This window comes from Notamacropus eugenii, chromosome 1, assembly GCF_028372415.1.
Source record: "Notamacropus eugenii isolate mMacEug1 chromosome 1, mMacEug1.pri_v2, whole genome shotgun sequence".
In the NCBI taxonomy this organism is placed as follows: domain Eukaryota; kingdom Metazoa; phylum Chordata; class Mammalia; order Diprotodontia; family Macropodidae; genus Notamacropus; species Notamacropus eugenii.
In genome coordinates this window covers 485730364-485744384 of record NC_092872.1, presented here as the reverse complement: position 1 = coordinate 485744384, position 14021 = coordinate 485730364, and the positions used below count along the sequence as shown (strand labels likewise).

Below are 14021 nucleotides of genomic sequence, written 5' to 3'. Positions count from 1 at the left end.
GTGTTTCCTCCAAGATGATTGGCAACTGAGAGTTAGGAAAATAAACTTGTTAGAGGAGCCTCCCCAACCTTCATGGTCTATACAAAACAAAGGCATGGGATCTCTCTCTCCTTTTAGTACTTCCTCTTCATCTTTTTCCTTGCACCTTCTTGCAGAATGAGACAAAATGGAGGACTAAGACAGGATATCTCCCTTTCCTCTTCCTTGTCCCAGGAGCAGTTAATGGTGATTTTCAGGAGAAATATAGTGAACTACATGTGATTGATTGCCAAGGGGTCTAGGAGGGGAGCACAGAGATCTCAAATTTCTGGGTGCTTTATGATTTTTTGTTGCCTTTTACGGATACAATTAAGAAATTAGAATGTCTGAGAATCAACTTTCCCTGGCTCATAAAATGGTAGCAGCTAGATCACTGAAGAAGTACATGGTAGAGAAAGTCACATGCTTACATGCAGCCTAAGAGGAAAGATCCTGAGTAGACTTCCCTAACCTCAGGAATTACCTGATGCATAAATCTAAATTTTAGCGTAATGGGGCTTTGTACATGCCCAGATCATATAAGATGGAGGTCCTCATGTGGGAGATAGCAGAGATCTACCTCTAGGAGAGGCCATTCTGTATTCCTCTACCATATGGGTAGGCATTGACTGAGTAGCCTGGAAGACTGAATCTTTAAGACTACCAGAGTAAGTGAGTCTCATTTTCTTCCCAACAGCATTCAAGGGGTAAAATGGGGACCAGGATGAAGGTGCTATTCACTCCTAACTTGGACCTCCTTCACTAAACTGAGTAGGAGGGAAAGGCTACCTGTTCTCTCTCCCTTTTAGGTCCCAGGGCCCCAAAGAACAGACTTAGGAATTAAGTCTCCTTTGTTTGTCCTTTTCAGTTGTGGACACAAGCAGTAGGGCCACTGGACCCAAGAGCTCAAGCTATGGCAACATTGGAAGCAAGATTCCAGGCCAGATGTTGCTACCAACCCAGTAGCGAAACCCTGAAAAGCTAGGATTTGGAAACACAAGCCCAGGGGAGCTTGGGACCATGCTACATAGGAACTGAGCTAAGCTGTAAATATAATCCCTCTCTCTTCTGCACAGACTGAGGTTTTGTAAGAGGGGATTATGTACTCACATGTTGGAGGGGGAGGAATATTTGTATATGTGTTCTTATTATACCTTGAAAGCTTATTATACCTTAAACCTTTGCTAAAGCTAATCTGTTTTTAAATGAGTAAATGGAACAGGGGTGCAGGGGAAGCCTAAAAGTGTAGGAACACAGTCAATAGGGGCTTGAGCCAATGGCAAAGACTCAGCACTTCAATCCTGTTCAAGGTACCAGAGAGCCTAGAAAAGAGGTGAAGTGTAGCCAGTCCCACATTTAGGCAGTGGGGGTCAAGGGAAGCACCTTGGCACTAGCCTCCTCAAGGGAGATTTCCCTAACAGCGTTTCTGTTAAGAAGGAAGATTGTCAACATGGCTCTTGTAGCTGGAGGACTAACACCATATCATGAGAGGGCCAAAAAATCTGGATCTTGCCATCCATCCCTTTTATTGAGATGAGTTACATGACCAGTGCAGATCTAATGGGAAGGGACTACTTCATGTCCAGTCAGATGGTGAGAATATATATTTGTTATCAAAGGGAAGCATTATGGGTTATATGCAAATACCTTCGGTGCTTCTCTGTTTCTTCATGGACTCCTGTAAATCTTTCACATCATGCATTTCCTGGGTGGGTGGAATAAAATCAGTCCCATGCCTAATATATCTTTAATCCCTTGAGTGGCTATGTGAAAGTTGGGGATCTTGCTATTTGCTGCTGGGGAAACCGAGACAGAGCTATATCATAAATATATTTATGGATAATTTTTTCCTGGAGTATTCCAGGTGAGGGTATTGAGCCAAAGAGTAAAACTGACTCTCTTTGGTCAAATCCCACAAGATTGTACTGGATCCATATGAGCCCAGAGTCTGGGGAAATTGGCCTGGGTTATGGGTCACACAAACAGTCTGAAAAAGGGAATAAGTTTAATATACAGGATAGAATGTATTAGAGGCACAGGAAAGCTCCAGGCAGAGTGCTTTAGGAGTCAAGTTCATCCTGAGCCAGGCCATTCAGATAGTAATAAAAGCAGACTTGGCAATTCCCTGGTCTCTCTTAGCATAGCCAGGTCCAGGAGGAGCAAGAAGGAGGCAATGGACCAAGTAGCCCCTTGAAGGTGGGTGTAGTAATAGGAAGACTTCCCTCAGCAAGCCCACAATAACTTGGCCCTACTCTCTGCCCTCTCAGTGTTGAGGGTTAAGTGCTTATTTATTTTCTACTTCCTTAAACCTCAGAGCAATCACTGTGCATAGAAGACCTAGATTCTAGACCATATCCTGATACAAAGGTACTTCAAGACTTCTATTATTAAAGAGGAATGAATCAGATTTTTAGCCATTCAATAACATTGCTTGCTATCCCTCACTTTGTGTTCAATTGGACTCCCAAATCTTTTCTTTTTCTTTTGTTTTTCATATCTGAGATCTCTTCCAGCTCTAGAATTCTATGACATGAAAAGTAAGACCATATGCTCACTTCAACAGCACATATACTAAAACTGGAATGATACAGAGAAGATTAGCATGGACCTTGCACAAGGATGACATGCTTCATGAAGCATTCCATATTTTTAAAACCAAGAATCACCTACCCAGCAAAAGTGAATGTAATCCTTCAGGGGGAAAATGGACATTCAATGAAATAGAGGACTTTCAAGCATTCTTGGTGAAAAGACCAGAGCTGAATAGAAAATTTGACTTTCAAATACAAGAATCAAAAGAAACATGAAAAGGTAAACAGGAAAGAGAAATCATAAATAAGAGACTTATTAAAGTTGAAGTGTTTACATGGAAAGACACCTTTCTCAGTATTAGGGTAGTTAGAGGAGATAGATAGATAGATAGATAGATAAATAGATAGATAGATAGATAGATAGATAGATAGATAGATAGATAGATAGATAGATAGATAGATAGATAGATAAATACATACATACATACATACATACATATATACATACATACATAGATGGCACAGAATGAGTTGAATATGAAGGGATGATACATAAAAAATAAAATTAAGGGATGAGAGAGGAATATATTGGGAGAAGGAGAAAGGGAAAGATAGAATGGGGTAAATTATCTCACAAAAAAGAGGCAAGAAAAAAGTTTAACAATGGAGGGGAAGAGGGGGAAGGTGAGAAGGAATGAGTAAACCTTACTTTCATCAGATTTAGCTTAAGGAGAGAATAATATACACACCCAATTGGGTGTCTTATCCTACAGGAAAGTAGGGGGGAAGGGGATAAGAAGAGGAGAATGATAGAAGGGAGGGCAGGTTGAGGGAAGGGGTAGTCAGAAGCAAACACTTCAGAAAAGGGACAGAGTCAAAGGAGAAAATAGAATAATTGGGAGGTGGGATAGGATGAAGGGAAGGATGAAGTTAGTCTTTCACAACATGACTATTATGGAGGTATTTTGCGTGTTTACACATGTATAACCTATATTGAATTGCTTGCCTTCTCAAAGGGGGATGGGGGAAGAGAAGGAAGAAGGGAGAGAATTTGGAACACAAAGTTTTAAAAACAGTTGTTAAAAAATTGTCTTTACAACTGGGAAATAAGATATACAGGCAATGGGGTATAGAAATCTATCTTGCCCTACAGGAAAGAAAAGAGGAAGGGGATAAGGGGGGGAAGTTGATAAAAGGGAGGGCGAACTGAGGGAAGGGGTAATCAGAATGCATGCCATCTCAGGGTGGGGAGGAGGGGAAAAGATGGGGAGAAAATTTGTAACTCAAAATCCTGTGGAAATGAATGTTGAAAACTAAAAATAAAAAAGTATTTTTTTTTTTAAAAAAGTAAGGCCATAAGGATAGAGGATACAACCTACAGGATTTGATTAAGGTATACGAATGACCTAGGCAGAGACCAGGGCGGGGATTTCCCTCTAGGAGATCTGAAAGTTTTGCTGGAGTCCTGGGTGATATTACTGTCCAAAAATAAACAAGAGTCAGTGGCCTAGGAGCTGAGTGTATGCCTGGGGTGGGGTAAGGGAGTAGAGAAGCAGAGAGAAGTAAAAAGGGTCAGGAAAACACCATCTCCATGGCCTGGCCATTAAGAGAGAGACCCAGCTAGATATGGGAGAGTGTTCTACCCAGTCTGGGCAGGAACAAGCCCATTACTACCCAAAAGAACCCAATGTAGAGACATGGGACTGGGCCTTCAAAAACCAGCCAGCCCAAATCTGGGAGCAGGCACCCGAACAGAGTATTTACAGAAATGGGTTGTAAATCCGCTTTGGCTCACACTCACAATTTCCAGCCTCTGCCCAAGCCAACTTTCTGCCATTGATTTTCCTCTGGGCTCTGGACTGGATACTGCCAGATATGCTTTCCCCATGAGAACATGAGCAAAGAGTGAAGTCATTCCCAGGAGGACTGGCCCTGGAACCCCGGGGTGTCCTAGAATTAATTGCCAGTAGCTAGAGTGAAGACTTTAACAGATCACATCACTTCTCTAGGGCTCATAGGATAAATGAGAAAGTTTGTGCAAGTAATCACCAATATCTTCTCCTTCTGCTCTAAAACTGTTGTGAGTTTTTAATTCATTTTAAATGAAATCTACTCACACAATCTCTAAGTTGAAAGCGATCTTGGGGGTCCTGTAGTCCAACCTGTACTCCATCAGGAATTCCATCTATTACATTTCCCACAAATGGTAACCTAGCTCCTACTTGAAGACCACCAATGACAGGGAACCATTACTCACCAAAACAACCTGTTCAACTTTTAGGCAATTCTATTTGTTTTGAAGTTACTCTCACATTGGTCCTAAGTCAATCTCCCTGAAATTCACACCTGTTGCTCCTAGTTGTGATCAACCTCTTCTGGATGGGTTCCAGTTGGCCAACGTCCTTCCAAAGTTCCCACTATTTGAGTGAGTATGAAGATGGTGGCTTCACTCAACTTCCAAGATGAGCACAGAGTTTTCAACTCACCTACTTCGAGATGATAAATAATAAAAAACAGCTAGAGTATCTCTCTCACCAGGGATATTACATTTTTAACAGGGAAAAACCCTTCACTAAAGGCATGAAGCTCTAATGGTAGAATGTCAAGCCCTTCCAGTAGATAAGGATAATTAGAGAAAGGAGATCTATTAAAATGACACACGTAGGCAATGGTCCATTTTCTGAATCAGGGCAAAGTTTTCTCTCTTCATCACAGCTTCCACCATGGGAGTAAGCTTAGGATGGGGTCAAAGCCAAAGTCGAAAAGACTTCTGGAACTCCTAGAGTAACAGAGGTCTCCAAGTCCAGGAGAGATGCCTAGATTGGCAGGTGCTTACCCAGGAGGCCAACAGGCCACTAAGAAGATCATGCTTTCCACTGCAGCAACTGTGACTGAGATTGTTTTCCCCAGCCAATCACTGGGATTTTATAAGGTCTGCAGGTGGTTTGGCAGAACCCAAGGCTGTCTGGGAGGCAGGCAGGCAATTTGTAATAACAAAAGCAAAGGTTAATGATTTCCCAGAGGGCTTGCAAAAGCCATCTCCCGGGTGCTTTTAAAAATAGCTAGAGCTCCTTTTTCCTTCTTTCTTTAGTGTCCCAAAGGATTGCTCTTCCTAAGTAACATATGTCTCCTAGGAAGTTGGGCAGAGGCTCTGTCCAGTAAGTATCACCTGTCTGTTAATAAAGTGTAAGTGTTACAAATGACCAATGCTTACCTACTTCTCCTGGTAACCTCAGCTACCTGGTCTCTTGCTTGAAAACAAAACAAAACAAAACAAAATCCCAGACTTACATTTTAAATAATAGTAACTAGCATTGATAAAGTACTTTCATAAATTACCTAAACTGAGCCTCAAAATCCTGCGAAGTAGGTCTTATGATCATCATTAGCCCCAATTTACCACAGAGGAAACCTAAGCTCAGATCTCCATTCACTCACTCGTGTCAAAAGACAGGATCTGGACCCAGGTCTTTCTGATCATGCCACGTCTTTAAGGAAATCAGCTACCTCATTTTACAGATGAGGAAACTGAGGACCAGAAATGGGAAGTGGTTTGCCCAGAGAAAGTAGGAAAAATGTCATTTTTAGTAACAATCAGTAGTAATCATTAATTTCACTGCTACTAATTTGCTTAGCTGTGCAAGTTTGTCTCTATGCCTCAATTTTCTCATTTGTCAAATGAAGGGATTGTATTCTCAGTGGTTCTTAATCCCTCTGGGGCATTTATGGATAGATTTCTGGAAGTCTCTGAATTGGAATGAGAAAAAAATACATCTTTAGTTTCACTAACCTTTCATTTCATTTGTAATCCTATTTTATTTTATTCATTTAAAACAATATTCTGAAAGAGGGTTCACAGGTTTCACCAGACTGCCAAGAATCCTTGGCACAAAAAAAAAAAGTTAAGAAACGCATTAGATAGACCCCAAGATCTCCAACAGGTCTGATATCCCATGATTCTGTGCTTCTCGTACTAGTTCTAAGGTTTCAGCAAATGAACCCTCTTACCCTAATTCCTTCTGATTTATCTTTGGGACCAAAGTACAGCAAGGCACAGATGCTCACCACCTCCCAAGCAGCCCTTGATGGGTACTCAAGGTATCCAAAAGCTCATCTGGAAATCCGCATCCCACTGGGACTCTCCAGGTCCCCATGTGCCCAATGTGGACAGAGCAGTGAAAGCTAGAGCAGAGGGGACTAAAGCTCTGAATTCCAAGAAAACAGATGGAACAGCTGGTGCAGGCTAAAAATGGGAAAGGCAGACAGACAACTGCCCTGAAAGTCAGGAGTGAGGCTTGAGAAATTCCAAGCATTTCTATACCTCCATAAAACACATCCCCGGGCCCATTGGTGGACATGGGGTGAGAAAAAAAGGGAGGGAAAAGAGGAAATATAGAGGGGGAAGAAGAAGGAAAAACTGGAAGGGAAAGACAAAGCATTGGAGCCAAGAAGCAGCAGAGTTCAACTCGGAACAGCCCACAGAACTGAAGCAGGCCATTCCTGAATCCTTCCTGAATCCTGGGGCAGGTTTAATTAGTCTTCACCCCCCCCCACCCTTCCCCTTCCCACCCCTGCCCCATTTCCAGACCCTAGGGCTCTCCCCAAAGTAAATTCCCATTGGGCCAAGCGCCATCTGGTGGTCAGAAAGGGGGAGTGATTTATAGGTCTCCCCCTGCAGCAAAGGCAGCAGGTTGTATCTTGGTTCTGTTTTCCCAGCCTCCCACGTTGTGAGTTAGTACGTCCCATTGGCCACTGATACCCCCCAAAATCTGATTTCTGTCCTCTTTTCTGCCTAATTCCAACCAATCATCCGCTCCCCACCCCAGCTACTCTACTACAGTGAGAAGATCGCTGACTATAGTCAAAGAACCTGGATTCAAGTTCCAGACAATCTATTTGTACTTCCTACATGACCCTGGCCAAGTCATTTCCCTTTTGTGGGTTTCAGTTTTTCACATGAAAAATAAGAGATTTGGATGAAGCGATCACTAATATGCCTTCTCCATGCACTGCTATTCTGGGCTCACACATCTGATGCTCCAAGGCCCCTTTCAGCTCTAAATCCTGTGGTTTTTTTGCTTGTAGACAGTACGGGCCCATCTGACAACATTAGGAAAGACAAAGTTTTTCTCTCATTAAAAGGATATTTTCTTGCACAGAGTTAGAAACCCTTTACCATAGCTTATTGGGACCATCCCCAGGAGGATAGGTCCTAGCTAGAAACCTTTCAAGCCAGCTGGCCTTCAGAGAGCTTCCCCAGCTTCTACCGCCCTGTTCTCACCCACCTACCACTCTCCACTCCCACTCTGTACACCCCTGCACTGTCTCCAAGCACTTGGACTCAATTTGCCTATGAACTTTTAAACAGGAGGTCTGGAAACTAAGCTAAGACCACTGTTGCTAGCCACCTGTCTCCCCCCTTCTTAGGCCTAGCTCTCCACCACCCCTGTTCTCCCTAATCGTTGTAACATATGTGCATCTGGAATTTTTTTTCCTCCCTTTTTTCCCTTCCTGAGCCTACAGCGCTGGCTCCCACCTCACACCAGGCCCTGGGGTTTACAGCTGTGAAGAAACACATGGCATATAGACAGAGAGAAAGAGAGAGAGAAAGAGAGAGGGGAGAGAGAGAGAGAGAGAGAGAGAGAGAGAGAGAGAGAGAGAGAGAGAGAGAGAGAGAGAGAGAGAGAGAGAGAGAACCAACTATGGAATGTTTTCTTGCTCCTGAGCCCCAAGTGTGTTTTATAGCTCCCGAGAAATTTCTCCACCGCTGGCCAGTCCTAATGCCTGTTGGCCAATCCCGTTTCCTCACAGCACAATTCTCACTCCTGCAGGAAGCTGAAGGGGGTGGCTGGGCCCTGGGCACAGCCTGGAGGGGGGTGTGGTACAAAGGGGGCAGGGTAGTAATTGCTGGCCTTGAACTTGATGAGGCCACAGGGTTTCTCCTGTCCAGTGGCACAAGCTTTTTAATAAGATATGCAGACATTGGCTTTCTGGGTTGGGGGTTTTTTGGTTTGCTTTGCTTTTCGGAGAGAGCGAGTGCTGCTAAGAATTGGTGCTAAGTATGCCACTCAGCTTCCTTTGAGCTTTAAGGCAGACTTGGAAATTGTCACTTGCCTGCGTCCGCTAAGCTCAAAGCAATGGAACCAAGTAGCAAAGAATGTAGAAACAATGCAGCTAAGGAGGAAAAAAGTTTCATCTTTGCCCATGTGATCAGTGAGGCTAATTCTGGGAGGAAGCAGGTGACCAAGAAATGCAGGTGTGCTGAAAGGCTGTGTCTACCTATCCACAAGGTACCTTTAATTGTTAGAATTTGCCCATCCCCTTCTCCTCCCATCCCAGTACATTTATGATAGGTGTCAGACCTGGGAGATAATAAGCAATCAACCTGACTGTACCCATCTGTCCCAAAGTCAGTATTAACTTGGAGCTCTCCCAATACAGATTACTATTTCAGGCCTAAGGTCACCTGAGGTAACATGGGTTAGGTTATGGTTCAGCAGCGTTACAGTTCTGCTGAGGATGGCAAGAGCAAGTAGTCTTTGCTCCAGGCTTTTCCTTCTATTCAATTTAATTCAATTCAACAAGCATTTAGTAAGCTCCTACTAAGCGCCAGGCACCAAGAATATAAAATCAAGAATAAAGCAATCTCTGCCCTCAAGGAACTTACATTCTACTAGGGAATGCAACATATAGACCAATGGTTCTCAAAGAGTGTGTCAAGGCAAGTTTCACTAGGTGTACCAGGAAATTTTGGACATTATGTTATCATACATAAAAGACATTTATAAATAATTTCATGTAATATAAATGTCACTTACCCAGCATACAGCATATGGGAGGCATAATATTTGCAAATGTGCCTTTTACACATATACATTAACCTCAAAACATCTTAGATCTTGAACTCGAAAAGAACTCAAGCAAAAATAACTGTTCTTACATAAGAAAACTGCACGTGTGTCTCCCAACTGTCCTGTAGTGCTGCCAACTTAAATATCCAATACACTACAGTTCCTCACAGCAAACAATATTGCATCATGAGAAAAAAAAAGGTTTAAGAACCAGCGATATTTAAAAGAAAAAGAACCAGTGATATTGAAGATAAGTGCAACATTGGTCCCAAAGCCCACTGGTATGGGACTCCTTCCTCATTGGTGGAGATGAATGCCCTGCCCTGCATAAAAACTCCAGCCTTCTTCAGTCTTCTGCAGGATTCTTCACATTTCCAGTTACCTGGGGCCCTGCAGTCACTTCAGGTGCTTCTGACTTCTGGCTTCAAGAGGGTAGATGGAAGAGTCCAACTTCGCTTTTGGTTGCTGACTCTGGAAAGACATTTGAGTAGCTGAGAGTCTCCATTATGACTCTGTCCCCAGCTTACTTGCTACACTAGAGAGTATGAGGAGTTTCACCTTGGGTGAGATCTAGGATTCTCTCTCTCTCTCTCTCTCTCTCTCTCTCTCTCTCTCTCTCTCTCTCTCTCTCTCTCTCTCTCTCTCTCTCTCTCTCTCCTTTCCTCTTTCCCTCCCTCCCAATGGAAGAGCTCCTTCCCTCTATATTTTCTGATATATCTTACCCTATGTATACCTTCTATGATTTCTGTTTTGCTACGGTTTGAATAAATGAATTTCTTGTGTATTCTTTGTGGAACTGGTATTAGTTAGGAAAGGGGTCAAGCCTTGGATATAGAGCCTGAGATCCCTTTTCTTCAAAAATAGCAATCAGAATTTAGATTGAACCAGATCACATCCTCTAGACTAACAATGTTTAAGGGAACAAATCAGTATGCATCTAGCCTGGTACATCCTCGGACTGAGGAGAGCAGAGTGGACTCTGGCCTCAACTTACTATTTCCCCTTCTGGCAGGAATTAAAGTCTCCTTTGGAGAAGAGTGGAGAGAAAAGCAGCTAGAGATCTATTCTGTCTCCCTTAGGGCCACACAACAGCCCCATTCTGCATAGAAGGGGAAAGCTACATGTGGACTCTCACTACTTGTGGGGCTCTCTACATAAGTAAATAAAAGCTAAATTAACACAAAATATTAGGGAAGGGCAAGTAGAATTAACAACTTATCAAGAAAGGAGGAATCAAGAAAGGCTTCCTGAAGAAGAAGGCACCTGAGCTGAGCCTTAAGGGAACTAGTTGTTCCAAGAAGTGGCAGAAATGAGGATGCTTGGTGTTCTAGACATGGAGGAAGACAATGCAAAGGAATGGCGATGAGAGATAGAAAGTCCTATGATGGAAACGTCTGTTTGGTGAAATCTAGATTGCAGGATAGTTCATAATATTTAATAGATCTAGAAGGGCTAGGTTAGAGCCAAATTTTGAAGGGTTTTAATAGGGAGCCCTTGATGGCTTAGATACAGGGGTATGCTGAAGTCTACTATTAATTTTCATTATGAACATCTGTTTTGAAATTTGGCCAACACTACAAATCAGAGTTTTATTTATTGTTTGTTAATTATCTGACTTAACAATGTTAAGTAATGATGGAGAAAATGTAAATAATGCAGATTAAAGTTAAAAATGTATTATGGGCACTTTTCCCCCCCAGAAAACCAGCTGTTAAACATTAAGCAGCACACCACTATTCTACATAGGATTGAAAAATGAGCTGGGAGGGAGGAAACCATGAATACCCTGCTACTGTCCCTTTATGCTGACACTAAAGGTCTTTCCCTCCTACTTTCCTATTACCCCTATCCTCTGCCCCAGAGGATAGGCTAGCAGACCTCTTCACCATTCCTTGCACCCACTGCTTTATTTACACTTCCATGCTATTACTCACACTATTTCTCCCATTTGGATCACCCTCCCCACCACTTCCTCTCTATCTATCCAGTTCCTACCCCTCCTTCAGTGTCCAACAGCATGAAACCTTCTAGACAGTTCAAGTCAATGAAACTGATCTCTACCTTCCCTGATCATACATAGAATTTAGTGCTTGTCCCTTAGTTTGGCACTTGGTTAAAGTCAACTTAGCACATTATCTGTTAATTATTCTCTCTTTCTGGTATTTATGTTTCATTTAGAATGTAAGCTGACATTTCTTTAGCACTTGAAAGTTTGCAGTGTTTTATGTGCATTTTCTCATTTCATCTTTTTTTGAATCACCCGCAAAACTAATTATAGTGTTAGACCTGTTGTTAGTATGCAATAATTATGCAAATAAATGAATCTCTAATTAAAACCTTGCAGCCCCAGTACAGGAAATCATAAACTGGACCTCACAGCCTCTAATGGATCCAGGGGATAGAAAAGGAAGAAGGAAGCTGGGTTTTTTAGACTATTTCTCACTTCCATTCATTAATCGATCTAAACAAATATCTATTGAGCACCTACTGTTTCAGAGCCCTGGGCTAAGTACTATGGGAACAAACATTTATCAGCTGTGTGCAACTCCTCTGTGTAGAACACTGTGCTGGGCTCCGAGGGAAATGGAAAGATTAAAAAAAGACACATTCCTTGGTCTCAGGGAGCTTGCTGTCTAGGAGGAGAATGAGGCTACAACTCAAATAACCATGGGAAACTATATTACACAGTAAGTGCATTAGAAAGTTGTAAAGCTGGTCCAAGATAAAACTTGAGAAAAATTCAGGCTACTATTTACCATATGAAAAATTACTACAAATAACTAATAATAAGAGACATGCCCATCAAAACAACATCATGGTTTCACCTCACACTCAGCAAATTTCAAAGATAGAAATGATCAGCATGGAAAGGACTATGTATGGGAAGACAGACCCACTAATAAAATGTTGGTGGAGCTGTGACTTAGTTGAACCAATTGTAAAACAACCTGGAATTATACTAAACAAAAAATAACCAGAATGTTCATCACTTTTGACCCAAGGATCTCAGTACTAAATATATCCTACAGAGATCAAAAACAAAAACAAAAATAAGCAAATAAATAAAACACAAAGCAAGATCTCATATATACCAAAATATTCAGAGCAACATTTGTCTTGGTAGTAGCAAAGAAACAGAAACAAAGTAGATGCCTATCAATTGTAGAATGGCTAACAAATTGTGATACATGAAAGTAACAGAATAGTTCCATACGGTAAGAAATTATGAAGACTCAGAAAAACATAAAAATATTTATGTGAACTGATTAGGAATAAAATAAGCAGAACTAGGAAAACAGTATACATGATGACTGCAATAACGTAAAGGAAAAGACAAAAAATAAAATAAAATGAAACTGAATGGTATATAATGATGACCATGCCTGACACTGGAGAACAGCTGAGAAAGTACAGTTCCCTCTTTCCTTTAGTGAGATGGGGGAATTAGAGGTGTGGCACGTGACATGTACTATCAGACACAGTTGATTTGTCAACTTTGCTTAACTCTACCTCACCCTTTTAAAAAATCTTTACTACAAAGGATGGCTCACTGCTTAGGGGAAGAGATATAAATTGGAAATTAAGGTGGTATAGAAACAAAATATACTAATAAAAAGAAAATTAATTTTTTTAAAAAAAATTTATGAAGTAAAGTGCATTATGGAATCTGAGGGGGAAGGCTGTTAACTGACTAGAGGTAGGATAGGTCAGTGAAGACCGAATAAAGAATGTGGCATTTGAATTGAACTTTGAAGGATGGTGGGAACTCAACATGTGGAGAAGGAGAGGAGGGCATTCTGGGCAAAAAGGACAAAAACTCAGAGATGGGTAACACCAACCCATGTTCCAGTGAGTGCAAAGTATTCAGTTTGGCTAGAACATAGAGAGGATAGAGGAGGATAAGATGAAATAAAAGTAGAAAAGGGTGACGCCAAATTAAGGAGGGTCCTGAATATCAGGAAGAGAAGCTTTGCTTAGGAGGCAATAGAGAGTCTGAAAAGTTTTAGACAGAAGAGTAACATGATCAGATCCAAGTATGAGGGTTCATGCATATAAAAAGGAATGTCATTATCCCTACACTCGAAAACATAGGCTAGTAGAGGACAGAATACAAAGACATTAATAGCCATAATACAAAGAAGAATTTCTTTGTAAAAGAAATAAAAGAGGAATAAAATAGCAGCAAATAAACAGAATACAGAGGAGAGAGAGGGAACTTCTGCCTGAGAGATGAGGGAAGACTTCATAAAGAGGCAGTATCTGAACTGGCATCAGATAGTGCCCATGGTACCCGCATTGAGATGAGACCAGAGAAACACAGAATCAGAAAATCTAAGAGGTAAAAGGGGATCTCAGAGCATGATTGGTCCAAACTGGAAATCTCTGGGACAAAGCAGAGAAGACGATTTCCAACTATAGACTGCATTGAAAAAGGTTAAGAAAGAACAGTGCTAAAAGATGGGAAATGAGTGAGCCCCAAGGCTGGGGAGGAACAGAAAGATGACTGTCACTGAACCTCAGCTCTGGCCTCTCCCAGAAAAGCTAAAACAAACACTCCCATCAATACCAGCTGTTAACCCTCTGCATGTGTTGCCTGCCATCTGAATTGACATCGCTCCTC

General features: G+C 41.7%; 1 non-coding gene across 1 annotated transcript; it reads left to right on the top strand.

The window, feature by feature from the left end:
• The first annotated feature begins 2565 nt into the window (after positions 1 to 2565).
• LOC140521746 (U6 spliceosomal RNA) lies at positions 2566 to 2669 on the top strand. Its single transcript, XR_011973048.1, has one exon. It is a non-coding gene; the product is annotated as a U6 spliceosomal RNA (small nuclear RNA).
• Positions 2670 to 14021: the final 11352 nt, after the last annotated feature.